Source organism: Cyrtonyx montezumae, unplaced genomic scaffold, assembly GCF_038088225.1.
Source record: "Cyrtonyx montezumae isolate F1298 unplaced genomic scaffold, pur_monq_1.0 scaffold_30, whole genome shotgun sequence".
Taxonomy (NCBI): domain Eukaryota; kingdom Metazoa; phylum Chordata; class Aves; order Galliformes; family Odontophoridae; genus Cyrtonyx; species Cyrtonyx montezumae.
The window spans coordinates 10021655-10031085 of record NW_027072035.1 but is presented as its reverse complement, the minus strand read 5'-3'; the positions used below and the strand labels follow the sequence as shown (position 1 = coordinate 10031085).

The 9431-nt window shown below is 45.0% G+C and overlaps 1 pseudogene; it reads right to left on the bottom strand.

The window, feature by feature from the left end:
- Positions 1-206: 206 nt before the first annotated feature.
- On the bottom strand, positions 207-8254 carry LOC136053431 (mitochondrial import inner membrane translocase subunit Tim22-like; annotated as a pseudogene).
- Between the last annotated feature and the right edge of the window lie 1177 nt (positions 8255-9431).

Genomic DNA, 9431 nt, shown 5'->3' with positions numbered 1-9431 from the left:
TGAGCTTGCTAGTACCCAATTTTCATTCAATGTAACTATGACTTTGGTAGTCCCTCTGAACCCATTTCTTATCATATCCAAAGAGCGAAGATAAAATGTGCTCATGCTTGTCATCATAGAATGGTCTGAACTGGAAGGAGCCCTTACAAGCCATCCATTCCAACTCCCCTTCAGTGAATAGGGACATCTACAGTTGGATCAGGTGCTCAAAGTCCCTCCAGCCTGACACTGAATGCCTCCAGAGACAGGGCATCCACCAACTTTTGGGCAAACTGTTCCAGTACCTCATCACCCTTACTGTAATAAGCACCTTCCTTATATCCAGTCCAAATCTCCCTTCTTGAATGAAGGCTACTATCAGGTTTCTCTGGAGACTTTTCTTCTTCTTCTTCTTCTTCAAAAAAACAAAAACAAAAAAAACAACAAATTACTATGGAGAAAGCATCAAAACCACCACAGCCGATAAACCCTGCCTTCAAACCAGCTCAGAATCCAATTGCTCCACCTGTGATGCAGCCTCTAATAATGCTATTCTTCCAGCCTGACTTTCCATTATGTGATTTTTCCAGGTACTCAGTGCAGAAGAACATGGTGTCTACAATTGCAAGGTTCTTTGCATAGAATATGCCTCATATCTTTCATGCCCACCTCTTTTGTGACTCGAGTGTGATGTGGATCCAGCATTGGCATTGATGCCAGTTGTGAAGACAACAAACACTCATCCAGGGACAAATCCACTCACAGACCCTACTGCCACTTTGAAGTTGCAGTGATCCATGGCCCCCTCCACCATCTTCTGCTCCTCATTCTTGGGTGAGCTGGGGATGTTGCTAAGGGTGGCAGAGTCCCAGGCATGGGGCTGCTGCAGCTCACCCATCAGCAGCTGCAGCAGCAGGCTGCATCAAAGTGGGGTGGTCAGCAGGACAAGGGAGGGGATTGTTCTCCACTAAATCTAGACTACTGTGTACAGGTCTGGGGACCTCAACTTAGGAAACCTGTGGAAAGCATTACAGAAGAGAAGACTGCAGGGGGATGTCATTGCAGCCTTCCAACAGTAAAAGCAAGATAATAAACAGAAGAGCAATAAACTTACTACATGGGTGAATAGTGATAAGACAAGTGGGAATGGGTTTATACTGAAGGAGGAAAGACTGAGATTAGATGTCAGAGGGAAATATTTTACAGAGAGGGAGGTGAGGTCTTGACACAGGATGCCCAGAGAAGCTGTGGGTGCCCCATCCCTGGGGGCACTCAAGGCCAGATTAGATGGGGGATTTGGCGGCCTCAGCTGGTGGGGGGCAGCCCTGCCCAGGGCAGGGGATTGGAACTGGCTGGGCTTTAATCTTCCTATATGCAGCCAGCTTTACAGAAATGGAAAAGATTTTCTGGAAATGAGGTGACTGCAGGATATGTTTGGAATGTAGCCATCTTAGGCTGAAATGACACATGTAAGCAATCAGATGTAATAGTATAGGAAGGATGTAATATTGAATAGTAGTATCATTCTGTCAAATATGAATTTTCAGCTCCTGGGAATGTAGCTTATGAATGCTAACTGGTATACTATCTGGCTCATGCTTCTAATCTTATGTATGCTACTTACTTTAATAATTATGGCTCTACATTATTTCAACTACAATACTTTGCTCTGCATATGTAAGACAACTATGTCTTCCTTTCACAGATGAGAAGGTGTAGTGAATGTGAGATCTGTTTCTGTAAGTTCCTGCACTTTGTCTGCTAGCTGAGCTGGTGTGGTATTTGTACATGCAAATGGATGCGTACAGTGAAAGGAGAAAGGGAATTCAGGGGAGGTATCCGTTTTTCTAGATAAGCCTGGAAGTAGTTTGCTTTGTGCCTGTATAAAGAGCACCACAGATGAAACCAAGGCCTGTGAAAACAGTGGTGACCCCTTTCTCGTTGTGGAGAAGTTATACTTATTAATTGTTCTGTGCCTGGCTAAGTAGTATGTTTTTGCTCTTATTTTACAACATTTCAGTCAAGCAGCTGGTGTTTTCTCATCTCAGATGTCCTGCCAGCTATGCCTCCACTGACAGATGTCTTCCAGGTATGAGCGCTACAATTCTTAATATACCTTGTCCTGGCTCACTCATTCAAAGAGCTGTGCTTTCCTTGAGACATCAAGAGGAAATACCTTATTATTATATTACAGTGTTATTACTATTTACACTTATATTACAGTGTTTTTACTATTCTATAGAGTATCCAGGCATGACCAGTCCTGCTTTTACCTGTCTTTCATTGTTTTCTTGGTGGAAGGACATTATCCCCAGTCTTTTGGGCTCTCCTCTGTGTTAAAAGCAACTCTCCTCACAGGTTTCCATAGATTGCTGTCAGGAAACTGTCTCCTGTGATTTCTGCAGGCTTCTCTTCTCATAACTTTCTCTCCAGTACTTGCCTGGTTTTCTTAGCCTATCTTGTAATCCAAGACAAGGGCACAGCTGCTCTGGATATTTGGGGTAGCACACTTTTTGCTGTGAAAAAGTACAGTGTGTTTTGCTTTGCTTTCTCAGGAAGTGAAAATAAAGTCCTCACCCTCTGAATGTCCTACAACTACTTAATTATATGGATAAAGGATAATATCACCTACTAGACATGGCATGGTGAGTTCCAGAAGGTATTTTTGTCCAATGAAGGAGGATAGATCACACATGGAAGACCTGAAAGAGTAGCTCTTTTCCTAGGATGAATGAAACACTGTCCTGTGAAATTCAACAAACCTGAGGAATTTATCATTCTTCTCAAAGGAGATACACCCAGGGAAGACAACTTTCTTCCACAAACAGTTCCTACACAGATTCCTCAGCTTGGTAGCACAAGCTGTCTTTTGTAAGGCAGATAAAGCATTATCTAGACTTTGAGATCAACCGGCAGCAGTGGCTGGTCAGAGTGCAGAAGGGATTTGACCACTGCTACTTCTTGTGTCAGTCTGAGGTGAAAGCAGGAGATAAATGTTAACTAGAAACATCCACAGAACAGTCTTTCTCCACTGAAATTCCAGGCAGGCCATATTCTCAAAAGACTCTCAAAACATTTCCTGAAAATGTTGTTCTGATTGATCTTGAAAGTTCAGCTCTGGAACTCAGAGCTTGTCATGAAGTAAAGGCAAGGCTCTTCAACAAGACAAGGCCAGAATTTTTATGCCCTTTTTGCAAAAGAGCTTGAAGTCAACGAAGTTCAGATCAATGGATTTAAAGCTATTTCCTATGACAGCTGGCTTTCAGTAAGCAATCTTGCTGACAACATTAGGAAATGAAACAAGGACTCTATGTGGAAGTCTGTTTCATTCTCACTTCAAGAGCTTTGGAAAAGAAGACAACATAGTACTGAGTAGGAACAGTGTCTGATAAGTCAAGAGTATGTGAAAACCATTTCTGCAGAACTAAATTTGGGCAGAAGTTAAAAGAGCATCTTCAGAGTTATTTGCAGGTGGTGGCTGTGAGCTGACAGTGATGGGAGAAAGACTGCAGGCTCTTTTCCTACTATAAATTCCAATGAAGTATTACAAATGTGATTGTCAGAGGATCTGGAGGAAGTATGATGAGCAGGTCTGCAGTAAGTGAATGGCAACTTTGCTTCATGTCATAGCACACTCTGCCTGGACAGTGAAAGTGAAGAGAATGTTGTTGCTCCTCAACAGTGTGCCAAACTGATTTGTCAGCATGCAGCAGCATGACTTTGAAACACCGCAGCATCTTAAAGGCCATGCAGGGGTTCCAAGATGGATGGAACAGGATCACTGAATGCTTATGTCATGGTTTTATGACTTTTGGCATTGGTATTCCACATCATAACATCATGAAGTGTATTAAGAGTTAAAGAGCTAATGCTCCAGCTCTGTGGATCATCGATAGTTATGTGTATACCTGTCCCAGAAGAGAAGAAGAACTACATTCCGCAGAGGGCTGTGCGATGCTTTGCATTTTTACATGTTTATGCTCAGAGGGAAAAGATAAAAGCTGTCTGAGGTCATGGGACACTCTCTTTCCTTTGGGATCTACTCAGTAGTGGGTGCTCACTGCCATCTCACCTTCAGAATTAGCGTAAGGCCTTCGGTTTATCGGACACTCTCTCTTGCTCATTTTATTTGATTTATTAGCTTCAATTCCAATTATATTTATTATATTCTGTTATTTTGCTTTCTGATATCTATTTGCTAAATTAGCTTTCCTCCTGTCAACAGTTTACGGGCAGGTTCAGCCCGGTACCGTGACGATTGGTGCAGGGGACCCACAGGCCCACGCCCCAGGAAAGGGGAAGGGGGAAAGGGAAAAGGGAAAAGGGAGATGGGCCTAGAAACAAAACAGCGGCAATGATCTGAGGAGGAAAGCTAATTTACTAAATAAGATATCGGAAAGCAAAATAACACAATATAATACAATATAATTGGAATTAAAGCTAATAAATCAAATAAAATGAATAAGAGAGAGAGTGTCCAATAAACCGAAGGCCTTACGCTAACGCTGAAGGCGGACGGCAGCGAGCACCCACTGCTGAGTCCATCCCAAAGGAAAGAGAGTGTCCCATGACCACAGACAGTTTTTATCTTTACCTCTGAGCGGAAACACGTAAGAACGCAAAGCATCGCAAAGTTCTCTGGGGAATGTAGTTCTTCTTCTCTTCTGAGACAGGTGTACCTGGAACTATCAATGATCCATGGAGCTGGAGCATGAACTCTTTAACTCTAAATGCACTACATGATGTTATGATGTGGAATACCAGTACCAAAAATCATAAAACCATGACATCCCACCCCTTATTCCACATCACTACATCATGATATATATGTATAGAAGAACAATGATTAACATACATTAAATACACACACACAACATATATACATGGAATTAATGACTGCACTCCCCCAACATCAAATTCCCTTCTGGTACACACTGAACATCCCCATTCTTCTGCATCACCCACCAAGTGGACCCAGGTCCCTGAGCAAAGACAGTTCCCCGGAGAGGTTTGCTCTTTCCGGAAGCTGGAAGGACCCAAACTGCTTTTCCCAACATGTTCTTTACATGTACTACAGGGACCTTATCTCCCTCTACAGTAGGTAGAGAGCTGGATTGGACAGGACCATTGTGATTGATGGATCCTCTGGTGTTGACCAACGAGGTGGCTTCTGCCAAATGTTTCTCTCAGTGCTTAAATGTTCCACCACCCATCGCTTTCAACATGGTTTTTAACAACCCATTGTACCTTTCAATTTTACCAGAAGCTGGTGCGTGATAGGGGATATGATAAATCCACTCAATACCATGATCTTTGGCCCAAGTATTTACAAGAGAATTTTTGAAATGAGTTCCATTATCTGACTCAATTTTTTCTGGAGTGCCATGTCGCCATAGGACTTGTTTCTCGAGCCCTAAGATGGTGTTTCGGGCAGTAGCATGGGGTACTGCATATGTTTCAAGCCACCCAGTGGTCGCCTCCACCATGGTGAGCACATAACGCTTACCATTGCGAGATCGTGGCAAGGTGATATAATCAACCTGCCACGCCTCCCCATATTTATACTTTTGCCATCGCCCTTCCCCCCAAAGAGGTTTCATTCTCTTGGCTTGTTTAATTGTGGCGCATGTATCACAGTCATGGATAACCCGTGCAATAGCATCCATAGTTAAGTCCACCCCTCGGTCTCTAGCCCACTTATATGTTGCATCTCTTCCTTGATGGCCAGAGGTCTCATGGGCCCATCGAGCTAAAAATAATTCACTCTTGCGTTGCCAGTCCAAGTCTGCTTGAGCCACCTTAACTTTGACAGCTCGATCTATCTGATGGTTATTTTGTTGTTCTTCAGTTGCCCGGCTCTTAGGAACATGAGCATCTACATGGCGCACCTTTATAACCATATTCTTTATTCGGGCAGCAATGTCTCTCCACAGTTCAGCAGCCCAAATAGGTTTACCCCTCTGTTGCCAACCATTTTGTTCCCATTGCTGTAACCACCCCCATAAAGCATTTGCCATCATCCATGGGCCAGTGTAAAGATAAAGCACTGGCCATCTCTCTCGTTCAGCAATATCTAAGGCCAGCTGGACAGCCTTTACCTCTGCAAATTGACTTGATTCTCCTTCTCCTTCAGTGGCCTCTGCAGCTCGTTGTGTGGGGCTCCACACAGCAGATTTCCATCTGCGGTGCTTACCCACAATGCGACAGGATCCATCTGTGAACAGGGCATATCTCTTTTCATTGTCTGGTAGTTCATTATACGGTGGGGCCTCTTTGGCACATTATACCTCCTCTGCTGGTGTTGTTCCAAACTTTTTACCTTCAGGCCAGTCCATGATCACCTCCAGGATTCCTGGATGACTGAGGTTCCCCATCCGAGCTCGCTGTGTAGTCAGCACAATCCACTTATTCCAAGTGGCATCAGTAGCATGATGGGTAGAGGGAACCTTTCCTTTGAACATCCAGTTCAGCACTGGCAGTTGAGGTGCCAGAAGGAGCTGTGTTTCAGTACCGATTACTTCGGAAGCAGCTCGAACCCCCTCGTACGCGGCTAAGATCTCCTTCTCAGTTGGAGTGTAGCGCTCCTCAGACCCCTGTACGCCCGACTCCAGAATCCAAGGGGTCGGCCTCTGGTCTCTCCAGGAGCTCTTTGCCACAAACTCCAAGTGGGACCTTCCTTTCCAGCAGCAGTGTAGAGGATGTTCTTCACATCCTGTCCCATCCGCACTGGCCCCAGGGCCACGGCAAGGGCTATCTCCTGCTTAATTTGCTCAAAAGCCTGCTGCTGCTCAGGGCCCCACACAAAATCATTCTTCTTCCGCGTCACCCAATAGAGAGGGCTCACACTGAGACTGTAGTTTGGAACATGCATTCTCCAAAAGCCCACTACACCCAGAAAAGCTTGGGTCTCTGTCTTACAGGTGGGTGGAGACATGGCAGTAATTTTGTCAGTCACATCTGTTGGGATGTGACGACGTCCATCTTGCCACTTTATACCTAGGAACTGAATTTCCTGTGCAGGCTCTTTCACCTTGCTTCGCTTGATAGCAAAGCCAGCTCGCAGAAGGATCTGGATTATTCTCTCTCCTTTCTCAAAGATTTCCCCTGCTGTATTGCCCCACACAATGATATCATCAATGTCCTGTAAGTGCTCAGGAGCACCACCCTGTTCCAATGCAGTTTGGACCAACCCATGGCAGATGGTTGGACTGTGCTTCCACCCCTGGGGCAAACGGTTCCAGGTGTATTGGACGCCCCTCCAGGTGAAAGCAAACTGTGGCCTGCATTCTGTGGCCAATGGAATTGAGAAGAAGGCATTGGCAATGTCAATGGTGGCATACCACTTGGCTGCTTTTGACTCCAGTTCGTACTGCATGTCCAGCACAGCAGCGCTCAGTGGGGGTGTGACTTCATTCAGGCCACGGTAATCTACCGTCAGCCTCCATTCTCCACTGGCTTTACGCACCGGCCATATGGGGCTGTTAAAAGGTGAGTGAGTTTTGCTGATCACTCCCTGGCTCTCTAGCTGACGAATCAGGTTATGAATGGGGAGCAAGGAATCCCTGTTGGTGCGGTACTGCCGTCTGTGCACCGTTTTTGTAGCAATCGGTACCTGTTGCTCCTCCACTTGGAGCAACCCCACAACAGACGGATCTTCTGATAGGTCAGGCAAAGCAGACAGCTGCTTAACGTTGTCTGTGTCCACAGCAGCTATTCCAAAAGCCCATCTATACCCTTTGGGATCCTTAAAATATTCCCTTTTGAGGTAATCAATACCAAGTATACATGGAGCCCCTGGGCCAGTCACAATAGCATGTTTTTGCCAGTCTTTACCAGTGAGGCTTATTCCAGCCTCCAACATGGTTAACTCTTGGGAAGGAACCCCCAGCCACCCCAGAAATATAGATTAAGTCTGTCCCTTGGTGACTCGAGGGCATTAGGGTGCACTGTGCATCAGTGTCCACCAATGGCTTATATTTTTGTGGTTCTGATGTGCCAGGCCATCGAATCCACACAGTCCAATACACTCTATTATCCCTTTTCCCCCCTGGCTTGTGGCAGGGCCCCTCTATTTGTTACCTCTGTTATTTTTACAGCTACTGCCGTGTCCGGCAGTCACTGGAGTAGTCACCTTCTTGGAGAAGTTCACCCTGATGGTTGATCTGTTTCGTAACTCTTTTAACCGTGCCTGAAGTGCAGATGTGGGTTTTTTATGCCACTTCTTCATATCTTCCCCCTGGTCACGTGGGTAACGCCACAAGGCAATGCGTGACATAGTCTTACTGTTGTCACTTCCTCAAGCAGGAGAACGTCCTCTTTTGATAGCTGAGACGTTACTGTTTTGGGAATCGTGGTTCCCATCAAATCTATCATTTTCGCCAGAATCAAGCACAGTAGTCAGTTCGTCCATTACATCTTCTTGATTGCTCTCTAGTCTGTCCAGTCTGTCAGTTACCTTTACCAAGGCTGAAACATAAGCTCGTAGAGGGGTTAAATGTAACTCAATGTCTTGAAGTTTGTTAATCAGGTCATTTATAAGGGGTCTTCTTTGTCTTCTGCCATACATTGCTGCTAATGTACTGGCATACCTGTCTGGTGCAGTCCTCGTGAATATATGCCACATGATTGGTGTACATCTGATTCTCTCAGGGTCATGCTCTTGGTTTGGTTCATCATGAATGAATGCAGGGTCATGTAACATTTCCACCAAAGCATATTCTCACAAATAATGTATGCCCTTTTCCATATGAGACCATTTCTTCTTCTCAGGCAACAGATCATCTCTGAAGGGATATTTTTCTTTCACGGCTATCAGCATCCGCTTCCAGAGAGTGAAGGGTCTATTGTGGCATGTACTAATGCCTCTATCAATGGTAGAGTCCCTGGAAATGCTACCCAATTGGCGAGCTTCGTTACCATCTAGCCACACACTGTTGGCCCCACTGTCCCAACAGTGTAGTAACCAGGTGACAATAAGTTCATTTGTATGGCGTGTAAAGTCTTTTCTCAAACTTCAAATTTCATTCGTTTTCAGAGGTCGAGTAACATCGGTAACAATTTCTCTTTCATCTCCTACTCTATCAGGACTCATTGCCCTTCTAGGCATTGGTGACTGTGATCTTGTTGGGTGACTCAGCACTCCTACTGGAAAATCTAGAGTTCTGAACCACTCCTCTGGACCTCCTTTCTCCTCTTCTCTTGCAGTGTCTGATTCCTCTACTTTCTCTTCTTCTCTTTCAGAGTCTGCTTCTTCCACTCTCAGCTCCTCCTCTTTCTTCTCTTCTAAGGGAGTTGAGACTTTTTTCATTCTCCATCCTCTTACAGGGGCAACTGACATCGATTCTGGTGTCACCTGTGGTTGATCATATTGGTTAGTATTAATGATCATTCTCTCTAGCTCGGCTCGAAGTTCATCTTGCTGAGCTATGAGGGAATTTAGTTCACCTTGGAGC